This window comes from Argentina anserina, chromosome 6 (genome assembly GCF_933775445.1).
Source record: "Argentina anserina chromosome 6, drPotAnse1.1, whole genome shotgun sequence".
Taxonomy (NCBI): domain Eukaryota; kingdom Viridiplantae; phylum Streptophyta; class Magnoliopsida; order Rosales; family Rosaceae; genus Argentina; species Argentina anserina.
The window spans coordinates 16844704-16851613 of record NC_065877.1 but is presented as its reverse complement, the minus strand read 5'-3'; the positions used below and the strand labels follow the sequence as shown (position 1 = coordinate 16851613).

Genomic DNA, 6910 nt, shown 5'->3' with positions numbered 1-6910 from the left:
AGTCTTAATACACATGCATGAGACATTTATTATTAAAACAATAATGTCTGTTTTTTTCTTGAAACATTCAAAAAGACATTTATTATTGAACATACATAAAATAAAAGGGAGCTTCTATTCATACCTCCCAAAACATTACTTAGACCTCTTTTTTTTTCAATTTTGTTTTAACTTTTTAAACCTATGTGAAATTACGAAAAAGACATATAAGAGTGAAAAAAAACAAGACAATTTTCTTAACATGTAATAACCCGAATTTCTATTGTCATTTCTTGTAATTCCTTAAAGATTAATGAAATGACATATTGGTTATAATTTTATTCTATTGTTTGTTATATATCACTTATGAGAATGTTGGTGGTATTGTTTGCGTTTGTGTGTTTGTTGCAGTGTTTAAGTGACAGGTGGTATTATTGTGATGGTTGTGGGTAATGACGTGAGGTTGAGTTAATTGCATTGTTGTGTGTTGTTGTTGTTATGATTTATAGCTATTGTTGCAGGATTCATATAGATAAATTGTTGTTGTTTATCTGTTAACTATTTTTATTTAGAGTTTACTCATACCAGCTGTAACGCTGACCGGGTTGTGTTTGCAATCCTAGTATACCAATCAATAGTGCAAGGGATAGCGCTGCAGATCATACACAACAGCATTTGAAGGATTGAGCAACGTAATAGCAGTCTACTGCTTGTTGCCATTTCCTTTTTGTTTGGTGAGGATTGAAACAATTTGCAGGCTGTGTTTATTTACATTTGTACATGTTGTGATAATGTCAATTGTAGTTTGTAAACTGAGTTAATTGTTTGAACTCATAATCGATATTTAACTGCTGTATTGTAATTTCAATTACATTCAGATTATTTTAGAGTGTTAGCATCCTAAATTTTGAAATTTTATGATTCAGAATTTAGGGTCGCTACATAACTTGCCTAATTTATAATTTTTCCTTTTTCGTCAATCATTTATTTCTCGCTAACCCTAATTTGAAATTATAAATAAAATAAGATGATTTAATTACTTTCATTTTTTATTATTAAAAATACAATAAATAGCATTATTATAGATAAAATACTAGTCACTTCTTACAGTTTTACAAACTTGACAGTTTACTCTTTCAAGTTTCAATTCCAATTGATCATTCCTTATATTTTTCAAATTCGAGTAATCTGGTCCTTCTGTCATCTTTCCATCCAATTTAGGTGTTAAGTCCATCCAATTTCTGTTTGCCCAAAAAACAACTTAGCACTCAAATTGGATGGAAAGATGACAAAATGACTAAATTGCTTGAATTTGAAAAATATAAGAAGTATTCAGTCGAAATTGAAACTTGAAAGAGTAAACTGTCGAATTTGTGATAATTTGAAGAGTAACTAATATTTTGTTCCATTACTAATTTTCACATATCAATTGAAAAGCTATATAGAATTTTTGATAAACTTCGTATGAAAGAGAAAAATTGTTCAATAGATCTTACAATTTTTCGTGTTGATTTTACTATTTGGTGAATTTCAAATCAATAAATGAAAAATAAAGAACTATATTATTAATTATGAATTTAGGAGTGAAAGAGAAAATTAATTTGAGAAGATGGATTACGTAATTCTAAAGAATTTTTCGATTTGTTTATAATAACTGAATATAAAAGTAAAATTGGAAAGATATTAATAAATAGTAGATTAATTTGATATGATATATTGATTATAGGCATTTTCGGAAAAGTATGGAGGTCCAAATATCATTTTTGGAGGTATGAATAGAAGCTCACAAGATAAAATTGGACCAACAAGGGTTTTGTTATTAGAAACAACAACCCCTTTGAGAATTCAATTTCCTCATGTGTCCAATAAGAAGAGCTTTCTAGTTTCTACAAAGAGGCTAGAGAGAAATGAGAGATAGAAACAAGAGCAAAGACTATCAATTAGGTTGTTATATGACGTTTACAAAAGTACCTCTTAAATATTAATATCTCAGCTAATATAATATGCCTAACATCCACATACGTACTTTGCCTAACCCGCCTAGACAATATTTTTAACATTGAGCAAATTCTCCAAATCCCTTTCTCAATGATAAATTGAACTAAGAGATCATGGAGATCTGTAGTATAATGATATATTATAGTAGGGCAAGAACTATTTGAACTAGGCCTCATCATTTAGCTCGCGGAGGACCACAAGCCCGATGAGCTTTTACCCGGCCCAGCTCGTGAGAAAGCCCGCCAAATCCCGCTTCTGTAGGTAGAGGGCCGGATTTACATTATAGAGGTGAAACCCGGCCCGGCCTGTGGGTCTGGTCAGCCAAAAGCCCGCAAGGCCTGACGGTTAAAAGCCCGCCAAATAATAAAATATTATGCATACATATTTTATCAAATTTAGAATAAAACTATCGCATTATGAAGCAAGTATATAAAAGAAACTTCTCAGGATTGATCAACACTAGTCGATATGATCGGTATATATATTTAGTGACCCTATAAAAATTTCATCCAATTCGTACCTCGTCTAACTGTCAAAATTTCCGATAAACTGAAAACAACACTAATATACCATAAAGGAAGACCCATTACCAAAATGCGAACACCAAAAACCGTTTACATATCTGAAATCACCTATATTTTGTCAATGATTGTGTGTGGTCACACCAAGAAAACCTATTTGGCAAAGCCCCGGTCAATGAGGATTTTAATATGTCAAAACGCCTATTTTTTTAGTTGACCGTAGATACAGACAGTCAAACAATGTCCAAAACGGAAGAAATTTTTACGAGTTCCCTAAATATATATACTGATCATATCTGCTGGTGTCGATCGATCATATTTCGAACTAGAGTTATCAATCGCCGAAGTGTCTACTAATGTATCATAACCTATATATTAGGTTTATAATAAAACTAACGCATTATGAAGCGACTATATGAAAGAAACTTCTTGGGATCGATCGACACCAGCCAATGTGATCGGTTTATAAATTTAGTGACCCTATAAAAATTCAATCCATATCAAACCTCGTTTAACCGTCGGAATTTCCGGTAAACCGAAAACACCACTAATATGTTCAAAGAGAGGACCCATTACCGAAAGCCATTTTCATATCTAAAATCACATAATTTTTGTTACTTATTAGGCGCGGTCGCATTGAGGAAACTCATTTAGCCCCAGTCAATGGGGTTTCAATATGTCAAAACGCTTCTTTTTTGGTTGACTGTAGATACAAACAGTTAAACCATGTCCAAAACGGACAAAATTTTTACGGGTTCCCTAAATATATATACCGATCACATCTACTGGTGTCGATCGATCATATTTCGAACTGAAATTGTCGATCACCGAAGTGTCCACTAATGTATCATAACCTTTATATTAGGTTTATAATAAAACTATCGCATTATGAAGTGACTATATGAAGGAAACTTCTCAGAATCAATCGACACTATCCGATGTGATTGGTATAGATATTTAGTGATCATTTTAAAATTTCATCCAATTCGGACCTCGTTTGACCGTCGGAATTTTCAGTAAACCAAAAACACTAATATGCCCTAAGAGGAGACCCATTACCAAAATGCGAATGCTGAAAGCTGTTTACTTATTTGAAATCACCTAATTTTTGTCACCGATCGTGCATGGTCGCAATGAGGAAACTCATTTAGCAAAGCTACGGTCAATGGAGTTTTATTATGTCAAAACGCCGTTTTTTTGGTTGACCGTAGGTACGGACGATCAAACCATGTTGAAAACGAATGAAATTTTTACAAGGTCCCTATAAATACATATCGATCACATTTATTAGTGTCGATTGACAATATTTCGAAACTAGAATTTATTTGTGACTTTTTTTTAAGAATGTTTTCTAATAACTCTTTTATTGTTTCAAACCCTTAAATTAGAGTATTATGTTTTTTTTCTCTAATACAAGCCTGCAAGACCTGCTTTAGATGGACGGGCTTAGATCTTCATATTTGTGAAAATACCCGGCCCACCACTTATTTAAATTTACTAGGGCCCGGGCCGAGCTCGGCCCGTTGACGAGCCCTAATTCGAACTATCAAACAATTTATTGAAAGTCGAGATATAGATATAAGTATAACTGAAATAACACTACTAGAAATTAGGCTTGAGGGGACATATATTATGTGTGTCTATTGCTAGCTATAGGGACATATATGTTTCTATTGGTTAAATGGAACAATTAGTGCAAATGTGTCTTTTAAAGGTGTTCCTATTACTAACTTGGACACTTAGTTCATGTATCCCCAAATATAAGAGTGGGTCTCATGGTATCTCAAACACAAACTAAAGTATAAATACCATATGTGTATAGATACACTACACCAATTAGAGACATTTATATGTTTCCATTAACAATAACTATACTTTTTGCTCATAGTCTCTATAATGGGAAGTAATTGCAAACCAGTCCCAACAACATATCAATTCATACTTGGAAATCCGATATATGCAACTGCAACTATACGCATCCTAATCTTAAGCTTAAAAATATAACATTCCAAACAAACATGCACTCAAATATGACACAAAAGAGCTGTGAGAAAGACCGAGGACTCACATTTTGTTAATTCTTAGAGTGTAAGACAAATACTAACACAGTTTCATTCTAAGTAAATCCACTCACTGAACCCACTACCACAAGCCAGGGATAATAAAAATCAACACGACAAGACAATAGAGACATCTTATCTATACAAAGAACAAGACATTCAATTACCAAAGATTCTGCTTTATATATCCCAGCCTTTATTTCAGAAATCTTTTGCTTCTTTGCCTCTGCAAATTAAAATAGACAACCACGATATTCAAAATCAGCAACTCTTTGCTAGAAAGGGAAAATTGTCATTCAAAAGTAGAGTATATTCTTAATTAAGCCACAACGCGGAAGATATATGGAGACATGGAGTAGTTGTATAATGCAAGGATAACCGTTCATTACCAACCTAGGATGTATATATACACTTATACAAGAAATACAAAAGTTCCAGATAGTGAATCATACCAATTCACAACTGCAAGAATTTGCTGTCAGATCCCAAACACGGATATTGCCATTTTGGTCCTCAGATATAGTTCAGTCTGCAAAACTCATGTAAATATATTATCTTCAAAATATGGACAAACAATCAAAATTACACCATAAGCAAGCTAAGAAATAAAGTGTCCATTAAAGTTACTTGGTCACTAAAAATGAATGTTTCAAATATATTCAGTTATACATTTAGAGAAACATGTTGAAATGGGTCTGAGGAAGCATAATAACAACATTTCCCCCCCCCCCCCCCCCCCCAATAAAATAAAGATGCACACTGGTAACCGAATAGAGATCGTCACTGTACCAGAAGCAACAACTTGAGACCTTTAGTTAATTCTTAATTAAACTTATCTCAAGATAGGTCAGAATGACAGTTGGTGAACATTGGACAACAGTCTCATTAGCCTACAGACATCAGTATATATGTAATAGACCACAACCCAATTATATATTTATGTCTAACACATGACAAGGAAGATACAATGCTTAACCTGATTTGGGTGCAGCACAACAGTGTTAACAGCTGCATGGCTTTCATATTCCCTTTGGCAACCTGGAACTCTGTGATTACAACAACATATTAGATGTCATTTGTGCCAACTACGGGAAAAACAACTTGATAGTAGAAACTTAGGTAACAAAACTTCCAAAAATTACCTCAAATCCCAAATGTTTACTATTCCATCCTCGGATCCTGAATACATCCAGTTCTCATCACATTAGAACCCCACTGCCATCACGTTATTAGTATGTGAACCCAATCTCTAAAACCCTGCATTTTTGTTGCAAAACATTCACAATCCAATATCACATATTTAAATTAGTCAAACTCATACACCATAATTGCAGCAATAAGCAAACCAAAGCTCACAGTAACATGAAAATCAGCCACACCCTCCCCTTTTACCTGTCAACATTGTAAAATAAACAAAGCCTCAATCAACTCGTTGAAGACCACCCTACGCCGAATTCTAACTAAGTTAACTTCAGTTATCATATATATCCCTCTCGGAGATATGAATTCTTAGACTCTAAAAAGCCCGAAAATCTTCAATTGCAGTAAATAAAAACAGTTGCATAACCGAAATTACTAGCATATAGAGGAGACTTAACCACTTGATGATGATGATGGCCATAAACCCAACAATCGGAATTGAACTAAATCTAGAGGCTTTGGGATTTAGAGATTCAATTAAACTCGTGGCGGTAGGATGATCCGGCATCGATCTGTTGTTTCTCTGCACGGCTATCAGATTAGACAATATCTACCAACCTAGAAGAGAAACAACAGATCCAACAGAAACACCTACGTTGTGCCGATCTAGAAGCCTGACCTCCAAAGACAACGGCGGACTAGGATGCCGCAACAGGGCTAAATTCTTCTCTTTTCAGCGCGTGAGGCTTTTGTGGGGATATTCTAGTTGCAATGGTTTGGAACTTCGGATGTTCTGTACAGGATACCAATTATATCGTAGAACAACATGCTGAAGTTTTGTATTTGTACCATTTAAGCATCAATGGGGACATTTATATGTCCCTAAATCCATAACGGGGACATAATGACTTAAGTGTCTCTATTTGCTACTTGATAGGCACGAATGTTTATATGTCCCTATTTTTTTTTTTGATGATGAAATAACCTTTCATCGAAGGAAAAACTAAAACAGGCAAATAGCCCAACAATACAAAGAAGTAAACTAATCGGCTATCCCAGTAGAGATAGTCAGATAGATAACGACAGTTCCTTCACAAAAAAAAACAACTCCAGTCAAGAAACAGACCGAGTTGTTTATATGTCCCTATTCTAATTGTCCCTACAAGCCATATTTCTAGTAGTGCTTACGATAGAGTTGTTCTACATATTTCT

At 34.0% G+C, this 6910-nt stretch overlaps 1 long non-coding RNA gene across 1 annotated transcript; it reads right to left on the bottom strand.

Annotated features, from left to right (window-relative positions):
- Positions 1-4560: 4560 nt before the first annotated feature.
- Positions 4561-6464, bottom strand: LOC126798659 (uncharacterized). Its single transcript, XR_007672555.1, has 5 exons — positions 6157-6464; positions 5701-5815; positions 5535-5604; positions 5011-5087; positions 4561-4784 (listed from the first exon to the last, which is right to left on the bottom strand). It is a non-coding gene; the product is annotated as an uncharacterized LOC126798659 (long non-coding RNA).
- Positions 6465-6910: the final 446 nt, after the last annotated feature.